The sequence below is a fragment of the Corapipo altera genome, unplaced genomic scaffold (assembly GCF_003945725.1).
Source record: "Corapipo altera isolate COAL_440 unplaced genomic scaffold, ASM394572v1 69, whole genome shotgun sequence".
Lineage (NCBI taxonomy): Eukaryota > Metazoa > Chordata > Aves > Passeriformes > Pipridae > Corapipo > Corapipo altera.
The window spans coordinates 7,760,277-7,771,749 of record NW_020884908.1 but is presented as its reverse complement, the minus strand read 5'-3'; the positions used below and the strand labels follow the sequence as shown (position 1 = coordinate 7,771,749).

The 11,473-nt window shown below is 38.4% G+C and overlaps 1 long non-coding RNA gene across 1 annotated transcript; it reads right to left on the bottom strand.

Annotated features, from left to right (window-relative positions):
* Positions 1 to 228: 228 nt before the first annotated feature.
* LOC113951662 lies at positions 229 to 10,715 on the bottom strand. Its single transcript, XR_003529233.1, has 3 exons — positions 10,647 to 10,715; positions 1,671 to 1,810; positions 229 to 612 (listed from the first exon to the last, which is right to left on the bottom strand). It is a non-coding gene; the product is annotated as an uncharacterized LOC113951662 (long non-coding RNA).
* Between the last annotated feature and the right edge of the window lie 758 nt (positions 10,716 to 11,473).

Sequence of the window (11,473 nt, the reverse complement as noted above, 5' to 3'; positions counted from 1 at the left end):
GCCACAGTCTGTTTCTGTTCTTAAAATCTGACATTATAATCAATTAGTGAATGTGTTCGGATGAAAGGAAAAGCACTTTCCCTTCTCTGTCTGCTGGATGCAGCTAGCAAGTACCTGGATGTTCCAGATCTTGAAATATTTTTTTAACTTTATAACAAAGGCATTGCTTAAATTTAGACTGGATTTTTACAAACATGCATCTGCAGAAAGATTGAGAGGTACCTTGTATAAAACTACTCCAGTTACTCCAAAAAGAGGAAATTGCTGTCTTGTCAGGCTGTCCATCACCCTTCTGGTATAAAGTGCCTGGTGTAATCCCTCTCTGGCTGATGTAAGATGAGTTAGTCTGAGGACAGGAAAGGTTATGCTGCCTTCTTGCTGATCTATGCTATATTATTTAGTATACTGTATGGGAAACTTTCAATTAGCTTTCGTCATTCTTCTTTGGTGTTTTTCAGAGTTTCCTAACAAATCTTCTTTCCTGTCTCTGCCCTAGACTTTTCTCTTTTCTTCTTTTTTTTTTTTTTTTTTCCTTCATTTTGTGGGGCGAGGAGAGGGTGATATGTGTGTGCATGAAGACCGGTATTCTCATTTTCTTTTGTTTTAGAAAAACTGAGGAGAAAGAACAAAACATTATTAGTGTAGTCAATTCCTTCAGTGTAGCTATTACAGCCATCAAATATTTGCAGTTTTGATAACAAATTCACTGTTTTTCTGCAACAAAAGATCGGGTCTTGGTGGAGTGAGATTGTTGTTCCTGCTGCTACAATACTGGTGTAGTGTGATTTTTATTTAGTGATTTTTATTAAAAAGGAGGAAAAATGGGCTTGGAGCTTTCTAAGTGACCAGGTTGAAAGGAGCACATGCAGAAATATTTTTTATGGTAATAGTACCTAGAGATCCCAGTACTAATAAGCGTGTCACTATGGCAGAGCTTTGCTCACACATTGAGAGTGTGCTCCAGTTCTAAAAAGCCAACAGGTCAAAGAAAGGAACACAGAAAGGGGCAGAACAGGCAGCAGAGATGTATGTCCTGGTGCCACAGAGCCCCAGTGCAACAGGCCAGGAACTGGTGCACATTGTTGCTCTACAAATAATGACAACTGTTTTTAAAGCTGCTTCTATGAGCTGGGAGCCTGTCTCCTGCTTTTAAGATGACATGAACTATTAACTCACTGAAAAGCAGTACCTCTGGCAGCACATAAAATGCAAATAATGAGCTCAAGCTGGAGGAAATTCAAGTAGCTTTATCCTCCCTCCAGTGCTGTCCTAGAGGAAGGAGAGGCCTCCAACGTCAGCAAACAGTCTTCAGGGTGAGAGAGTGGCCAATGCTCTGCACTTCCCCACGAGCACAGGGATTTCCCAGAGTTTCTGCAGCACACAGAATGCTATTCCTTTGACACAAGGAACTGAGGGACAATCCTTGGATCTGGCTTGCTCAGTGGATTTCTCGACCTATCAGAAAACCTTGGTGATCCTTTGACCTTTTAACAGAGACAGCATAAAGCAGCCAGAACAAGGACAAGAGATCCAGGCAGTTATGGCAAGTGGGAGAGCTGAAGGAATAGTTTTATAGTGTCCACATCTTACAGTGATAGGGGGCCAATTCCACCCACACCAGACCAAAAGCCACTGAACCATCAGTCTGACTCAGTAACAGTGTTGCTTACCTGTGCTATGAAACATGCATGCAGCATGTGAACTTGAAACGGCAGCACAGGCATCTTTCAATTCTTGATCTGTGAAACTTCTTCTCTTACAGGTTAACACTTCTCCAGGGTAATTTTAATCCAGGATAATCATTTTGCAGCTGAGAAAACAAACAAACAAAGAAAAACCCTCACTCAAACACCCAATATATGTACAAAACAAAAACTTAATCTCCCTGTGTACTGTGACTACTCTTGTCATGATGTCTGCCTTGCTCCAGCAATGACAGAGATCTCTGACCAAATCCAACAGGATACTCACCGTACCCAGCTACCCGCCATCTTCCTTTATCAAATTACTTTACTCACAGTCCAGATACTCCTCTCCATACTTGCACAAATCATAATCCCTTTGCCCTGCTGGAATTTAAACATGCAATGCTGGCAGAAGAGAAATAAATAACAAGCTGTGTGACAGAAAGGATCGTAACTGCAACTGATGTGTAAAGAGACCATCTCATGTCTTCCCATTCATATTTCCCACAAGTTTCTCATGCATGTCAATCTTGTTTTGATTAGAATAGCTTCCAGAACAGTCCCCACTGCATTTGTAAATGAATCCTTGAAACACACAAGTATCTCGCTGATGCCAGGAGTCCAGTTAAGTCCATTTCTTCTCTGTGGAATTCTGTATAAGCTCTGAAACAACCAGTCATGGCAACTCAGACAAAAAACACAAGACAACTCTTTCTAAAGCTGTTTTGGGACTAAACAAAGGATCAGATAGATAATTACATTTTAGAGAGTTAATGGAAAAACAGAATAGGAGGTGCCAAATCAGGGAATATTAACTGGGTTATGTCCAGATTACACAGCTGATTGCTGGGGAGAAATGAATTGTGCTCACATGTGCTGGGAACATTCCTCTTGTCCTCACTTCTGCAACCAGACATATACAACTCTTAAAATATTTCTGCAGGTTTCTACAGAGTTAGATCTACAGGTCTGAGTACAAGGTGAGTGATAGAAAGAAACTTTAATAATCCAACTTCATGAAATTCTCTTCTGAAGCAGATCATGAAAGTAGAAACAGTGAGGGTATGGTCCTTGAGAGAATAGAGTTGATCACAACACATGGGAAGCAGGAGACTTGGACCTCACCTGGAATTTCATCAAAGAAAGGACTTTGGCACCATGAAGAAGGACTCAGTACAGTTACATAATTCTGTAAACTAGATTAAAATAAAATTGACTACTTGACTGGGGCCTAGTCCAGTAGTCCCCAGGAGGTCCCTCGGATCTCTCACTGCCGAACTCTTCCACCCAAAACCTTCCTCTGACAGTTGAAGCTGTGCTGTTGAAGACTCCCAGGGTAGTCCCAGACAGCACAGGGAGGTACGGATTATGTTTACCATCCCAAGGTACCCTGCTCCTGTACCAGAAAGTCATATAAATAACAAAAAACTGTCACCGAGTTATTTCACTTCAGGCAACCCAGGAATCTTGTTCATGGTTCTCAAATCCATTCCAAATGCCAGGCAGATTTTTAAGACACTTAAAATTGAACCACTATTGAACATCTCTCCTGATGCATGCTTTGGACCGAGCTTGAAATACAAGCTGAAACTTGTCCCAGATGTGAGGCTAGATATTTGTATACTCAGACAAGAAACTGTGAAACCTCAAGCTAACTTGAACAGTGTCCCATTCCAATGACTTCTATGTATTCTACTGTCTGTGGTACTAGGCATTTCATAAACACATTAGAAAGTAAAGACATATGTAGCTTCCAAACTATAGAGTAGAGAAAGCACTAGAGGAAAACACATCCCGGACCTCTGATGCAGTGCACCATTCACTGGGCTATTTTTGTCTTTAAGCAAGTTTAAAAGCCCCAGCCTCGCTCTCTACCATAAAGTTCACAACTTCCAAGTAACCTGTAAGAACAGCATATAGGCAGAACAATAGAATATAAACAGTGACATGAAAAGCACATGGCACACAAGTCTAAGAAAGGATGGTCTGTTCTAATATATTATTTTTCTCTGTAAAAACTAAAATTTAAATTGAGCATTTGTGCTAAGCAATCGTAAAATTGTCACTACCCTAACGAAAAAAGACAGCTACATGGCAGAAATTCAGGCTGCATACAGAGGAATATATTGCATTTGTCACATTTTAGAGGGACAATTAGTTTTCAGATTGGCTGAAAACCTATTTTCCTGAAGGTTGAGAAAACATATGTACTAAGTTATTCCCCAAATTGCAGCATTTACATGTTTATACAGTATCTTGACTAGAATGGGTAAATGATAAAGAATTGCATAAATCAGGTAGGAGAGAAAAGGCCTGTTTGATACACAGAAATTCTGAACATCCTCAAACTTGTAACCCAAAGCATGTCATTGATGAAGACATACCAATCACATAAACAGCAACAAAACAATACATGGAGATATTGTGAAGGAAATCTGAAAACACCAGGTGTTTCTTTTCTTCAGTCTCCTTAAGCCTTCAAGTTACTGACAAAATTTAATCACTTAATTAAATTAGATCAGGTTTTACAACTAATTTGGGGAATGCAATCATTAGTCTATCACAAGCATGGGGTTTATTGCTGGCCAGAAGGCTCACAGTGAAGGAACCTTGCTTTGCTGCAAGGTACATGGGGTCTGCAAAGTGACAACAGAGATTGTGTTTCAGACTTTGGCACACCAGAGCAGAAGACAAACCCAGAAAACATCTCCAGTGCAAGGCTCTCACCCCACCGCTGGATCTGCTAGTATATCAAGTGGTCCAAAATCATGGCTGCTGATTCTCTGGAAACTGTATTTTCAACAAAATACTGTTTCAATTTTGTTAACTCTTAAAACTCAACAACAACAACAAAAAATTGAATGAAGTAGAAACTCCCTAGGAACTTGAAATTGATTAACAAAATGGATTTTCCTGTTCCCACTAATTCCAATCACAAAACAAACACCAGGACTTTCCACTGCAACTAAAAGAATATTGGACAGGGAGGAAGGTGTTCAGAAATTCTTCCTGGTATCGATTATTATCCACACAAAGGTTCCTTGCCAAAGGTCCAAGATCATCAATGAATTGCTTTTGATACACCAACATTTCAGTAACTGCCAGCCGTTTCAAACTTAATAAATCCACATTTTGCAGTAAAACTTCACTTTGCTGTGGAGATTCTGGCTCCCCAGAATTACAGAGATTTTTGTGAGAAAATGTTACGAAATAGCTCTTTGATGCTGATCAAAGAAAATCGATCAGTGGATATCTCTTACTGAGACTGCTAATGGAAATACTATCAAAATCCATTCCAATAGCTTCAGACACAGCAGTGAGACCAAGAGCTAAACAAACAGCCCATGAGCTTCCCCATTTTTCATTCACAGATTGCTGCATAGCACAGTAGTTGCATTGTCCTCACTTGTACAGTCCTTCTTGTCTTTTTTTTTTTTTTTTTTTTTTCACAAAACCAGGGCTTGAGCCTATAGGTCTGTTCTAGTTTCCTCTGGGAAGAGAAAATTGATTGACAGTGTTATAAAGTTAACAGTTTTGAGCTGTGTATTAATTTTATGTCTGTCATCTACACTCCACTCCTCTCAATTAAAAAAATTACTGACTTTGATAATTAAAATAAGTTGTTGAGAGTAACATGGCTGAGGAGACAGTACAAACAGTCAGCCTTGGCAAGATGTACTTCATATGTGCAACGGTCTGAAGGGGTAGAAAAAATAACAGCATAAAAGCACAAGTTGCCCCTTTTAAGCACCATTCCAAAATAGCACAGTGACATGCCTCAGAGATGTAGTGATTAGATTATCGCTAGAGAATGTGGTATTAGGTTGGGGAGTTTTACAGACATTATTATTTCTTTTTTTGACAGCAGTTAAAGAGCCCAAATCATGCACTGTGAGACTTGAGATGGTGATTATACAGAGAGAAGGAAGAAGAAAAATCCCCACCCAGGGAGTTTACATTCTAAATGATACTCAGATACACTAATTATTAGGTTGCCTGACATTTAATCAATCACCACACAATTTAAATGCTTGATAGAAATGAAATATCTGTCTTTGATTTATGTATGAGCAGGTTTCTAGCAGCAAAAACTTAAAACTCTATAAACCAATTATTATTCCCATTACCTCATCCTGAGTGACTCTCTGGGATGATAAAGCCATATTATTGGACTTATTGCTGAGAAACAGACTTCTAAGGCATAAAGTTCTCCAGATGGATGCTTTTGGGGAATTAGTTGAATAAGAGAGATTTAATCCATCCAAAAGTCAGTATACTTAAATACATGATGAACATAAAAAACTCACTGCTAATCCAAAGTGACAGGTACTAATAGGGTACTTAGTGGATTAATAGCTAGCATGCTATGTTGCTAGGACCATGCTGTTTATTTCTATCGTGTGCTGGAAAGGATGCAGAAAATAAACTCATTCCTTCAGGTGTATTTAATTCAAGTGGACAAAAATGCATGATTGTACATCTAAGCAGCCAATTGAACCTGTAAGTTTATCTTTAAGATGCCATATTGCTTCAAACTCTCGAGAAAAAAAGTAATAATCCAATTCTGGAAGAACTTTCGGATGAGGGTTTGCTGGTTTCCATTGCACTACCTTTTGTCAAATGGAATTTTTCAGTGTTATTAAACTGTCTTCTTGGGTCTTAATTAATACCATGCACAGGTGTCTTGCAAGATAATCACAGTAAATCACACAAAGGGTTATGAGTCTCTGAAGACCTGTTATTAAAGACAGTCACATCATAAAACAATAGACTAGAAGGATGAAATTGTCACACACTACCCACTTCAGCTGGGGCTTTTCACTTCTGCAATCTTTCCTTCTACAGAAGGAATCAAATTTGTTTAGCCCAAGGCCCACCCTTAAAAAAAAATGTGAAGACAGACAAAAATGTGTGAAAAGACACTGTTCCACTAAAGCTTTCTGTAACTTGAGGTGCTGCAAGCAGTGTACTTGATGAACCGATGATATCCCTCATACTCCTAGCATATTTTTGTAATTGCTGTTTGGATGAAAGTAGTGTCAGCCTCCTAAACTAGCTTCTGAGATCCCCCAACTATGCGGCACCAGAAGTTGCAAAGGATGGGTGAGCTAAAAGTAGAAGGCAAAGCTACCCTCTGCAATTGAAAAATAACCACCCCTCTTGTTTTCTCTCACTGCACATTGGACAAGGGTTTCAAGTCTAACAACCTTAATGACTTATGTTGCATGCTTTTCTACAGTCACTCACTGCAGAAAATATTCAGAATTGCAATTTGTTCAAAACTGATAGTCCTCTTACTGCTAGCACTGCAACTTGACAGACTTCTCCAAAAAGACAGGTTGAGACAGATATTGTGAAGTCTTCCATATTTAAAAGATTAAATCAGGTTTCCGTTTCCTGTGTTATTAAAAGAAGAATCAATAGGAAGAAGCTCAGTGCATCTTAGTGTTCTCTTGGGAAGCTGAAAGGATCAGTCTCTCTAGGCTGCCCTGCTCCCTTGCAGGCTGCTTTGACCAGCTCTACAATCCTTGGGAAAAAAGGCAACAAATGACTTGAATTTTTTCTAAATACCATTTCAGATTTCCTGTTTTCAAAGGATATTTTTCATTCTGCTAAGAAACTATGTCCATGAAATCAAACTAACAGATTTTCCATGCAATGGGAATTCCTGTTTCAGCACACTCTAAGCAGTACTAATGAAGTAACATCAAGAGATGCACAGACAACTGAAACAAAGAAATGCCAATGATGATAATAATAACAACAACCAATAAACTCTGCCCTCAAATCATTGTAAGCAGAAGCAACATTCATAGCAACACACCAAAAATTCATCTACCTCAGTTTCTCTATCCAGCAGTGGAGGACAGAACATACATAAAAGGGAGCTAACATGAATTTGTTTAATAATTCAAAAGGTTTTACTTTGAACTGAAATGTAAGAAATAAAGGCCATATTTACATTTTAATTGCTTTCACTTCTATTGTTCTGTACCACTTGTGCAACCACTGTATGCTGCCAAAGGTACATTTTTAAATTATAGAATTTTTTTGTTTGGAAAAGACTTATAAGATCATTGAGTCCAAAGGAATATGCTGAGGTGGAACTCACAAAGTCATAAAAATATCTACACAAGATTCTTCCTAAATATAGGAAAAGTATATTTGATTTGCCAAGTGATGGGATCAGAGGAAATGGCATGAAGCTGAGTTAGGCGAGGTTTAGGTTGGATATCAGGAAAAGGTTTTTCACATGGAGAGTAGTTGGGTGCTGGAACAGGCTCCCCGGGGAAGTGGTCACAGCACCAAGCCTGACAGAGTTCAAGAGGCATTTGGATGATACTCTCAGGCACATCATGTGATTCTTGGGGTGTCCCGTGCAGGGCTGGGAGTTGGACTCAAGGATCCTGGTGGGTCTCTTCGAACATGTTGTATTCTATGATTCTATGTTGGAGATTTACTGTAGATTAAGGAAACATTTTTTCTCAAGTATTAGTATGCTGCATTAACTGCCAAATCATGTCTCCTTTTCACCCTTAATGGAAAAGTGAGGTACGGTACCATAAACAGAAGCAGAAGAACATGATCACAGTGTCATGAAGAGAAGCACAAAGATGAAAACCTTTTCTGGCAGGTGTTACAAAGTAACAGTAAGCAAAGAAGAATTCAAGGAACCATTAAGAATTCAAGGAACCATTAAGGAGTCAGGTATGCTGTGTTTTCCTGGGCTTGGGTTTTTTAGTTGTTTATAAACTGGACACAGCACACACTAAAAAAAAAAAAAAAACCAACCACCACCACCTCTGAATAATCTGCTAACTTTGTAATATGGAAACAAACAATTTTCTTTGATGCATTGGGAAAACAGAGAAGGTAAGTAAATGGGCAGAAAAGGTCCTAAAACAGTGTCATCAGAGTTCAGATATGAGCAAGAGGAAAGAAAGCTCACTTCCTAGAGGAGAAAAAAAAATAATTTCTCACTATACAGAGGTATGGTGGTGTAAAATTATTACAAAACACAGGTGAGTTCTGAGTTTTCTATCAGCTGATGCTAGCCCACCAGAAAACAAAAGCAAAGCTACTCAGGAAAGCTTTTTTCTCAGCTGGCCATACAGCTGATAGAAAGTAGCAAGAATTGCAAGTAAAAGGAAAAATAAACTGTCAAAAAAATCAAAGGCAAAAAAGCTCTCTGACTGAGAGGAAAAACTACGATTTCCTGGTTTTAGAAGATACCATATTTTAATCATAATTTAAGGAGAAAAACAAATTTCAACCCTTTGTATTCTAAGATCCTAGAGCAGAAACAAATACACTCACTCATACTGCTAAGGAGGTTTTAGTAGAACTGCAAGTAGGTATTAGTAATCAACAGACTCAGGACTCTGGAAGCAAATTCTACCACTTAAGTACTAGATGCAAATCCCAATCTCTGCAGTAGCTTTCTCAATTTGAAAGCTAAATAAGTCTGTTTTTTCAAGAGGTTTTGCATTCTCATCAGTAAAACAAGAGCCTCAAAACCAATAATTGGTTTACTCCATGTATTAACTTGAAGTTTCCGAGCAAAAATATAACAAACTCCAAACACGCACTTTAATCATTTTCTGTGGACCCAAGTTCTAGTGCAAACCATAGTAGTAATCAAACACAAAAACCTACTTTTGCAATTTCTGGATAACAAACTAAACCATCATTTCGTAGCAAAAGTTTTCAGAGAAAATCCTGTACAGTGCTCTCAGGAATCTGCTTCTTCTTGTGTGGGTGCAGGCAGGCAAACAGGATGGGGTCTGCAGACTCCCAGAAGAGTCTGACAAACAGAAGCGTTTCAATAAGCAGGAGTGCGCTGCTTTTTTTTTTTCTGATACATAAAACAAGGGTAAGCTTTGCCAGAACTAAGGCAGCCTGTTTCTTGAATCACACCCTTCTAGAGCTTAAAATGTTAACAGTCCTACTCCACTGCCAATCCACATAGAGGCATTCATTACAAAAACTTTGGAAGGAAAAAATCTGCAGTTGGGACAGGTATCTATTTTTGCAGATATAATCTTATTGCAGCTCTTTTGCAAGACTTTTTCTTCCTTTTACCCTTGTTCCCTAAATAACCTCATAAAAGAAGACACATTCCTTTGCCTACCACACTGATACACCATCTTTTATTTATCTAAACACATAAGAAACAGATACATCTCCTTTACTAAAAGATCAAACTCGTCCTCTCCCTCCCAAAAAGCTACTTGGTGAAGTGTAAAAGTATCAGTTGCACCATCGCAGGAAGGAAATCAGCAGGTACAGCTCTTCTTCAGTGATAATCTGCTTGCCCAAAAATTACGCATTGATTAGGAAGAGCTAAATAGGTTTGTGAAGAAACTTTATCCAAATTACCAATTAAATGCAAGCTGAGTTTATTATGATTTTTCACAAAACTAAGGCAAATTAGTTTTATCAGCTTTGTTCACGCTCACAGTCATTTTTCTGCATTGAGTTCTGGCCACTGATGAGAAACAAAAGCAGCAAAAATTCCATAAAAGGGCAAAACGATGTTCTTGATGAATTTATGATACACAAAGGTTCATTATCTCAATCACTCTCATTCTCTGAATGAACAGTCTCTAGCAGGCCATACCAACCTCCTGTCTAATTCTAATTTATCTTAATTTAGGGAAAGCTCTGGGATACATCACCAAGCTATAGCTCCAAGGCTCCCTCTGAGAGGTTTTAAGTGCAGGGAAACAAGGAAGAAAATTTTTCTAGTACTTCTTGATTGCTTCTAAAAGAAATTTAAAAGCATTGAATGGTATATATTACTAATTCCCACAGAGAAGAGTAAATCAATGAAGGCACAGTCCTATTTTCCCCTCTTTTGGTAAGGGAGCAGCTGATACAAGAGTGATTAGGCAGTGCTAACACCTCTCTTATGTAAGAGTGAAGCAAGAGTTTGCTTAGAAAGCTAGCAGAAAAACATACCTTCATGTTTCAAGGAAGAGATCATGAGCTCATAAGATCTTCCATCCCAAGTAACTAAACAGAATTTCACTCACTGAATGAAGAAATGTTACTACAAAAGAAAAGAAAAACAAACAAACAAACAAAAACAAACAAAAAAACAAACCAAACCAACAAAAAAACCAAACCAGTTTGATTTGAGATCTTTTTCCCATGAAGAAACGTTTCTTATCCTTCCATAAGTCCCTCTGTTGCTGAACACCCTCACTCCTCAGACTCACTCCCTTTACCAAACCTGGATTTCTCCAACGTGAACTCCTTGTCTGTCCCTGGATACTGACAGACCTGTGCCTTGACAGTTTTCTCATAGAAACTGTTCTCTACAGTACAATTCCAGCTGGCAAAGTTTCAGGGGCACCAACTAGCCCCAGTCACAGCTCTGCCAGCTGAACATGACACTGTTTTCTCCTCTGTCTAGAAAAGCTGGTAATGGACTAGAAGCTGGATTGATGCAAAATACACTGAATTCCAGCATACAGAAATAGCAGACATTAATTAGATCAGAACAGCTTAAATGTTCCTTTTGCCAGACTGTAAATTTGTTCATAATTTGATTTATTATAATTTGTTGAGGAAAAACTCAATTGCTGAGTGTTCAATGAACCTTGGATGGTCAATTGTTATTATCTGATATTTCCCTTCATTGTTGTCTGTTATACTGTTTGAATTGTCTTCAAAATTAAATACATCTAATAAAATACATGTTTGTTAAACAAGAAAAAGAAAAAAAAATAAAACAAGTATACACCAGCCAAACCCAAATACTATTCCATCCTCCTCCCATCAAA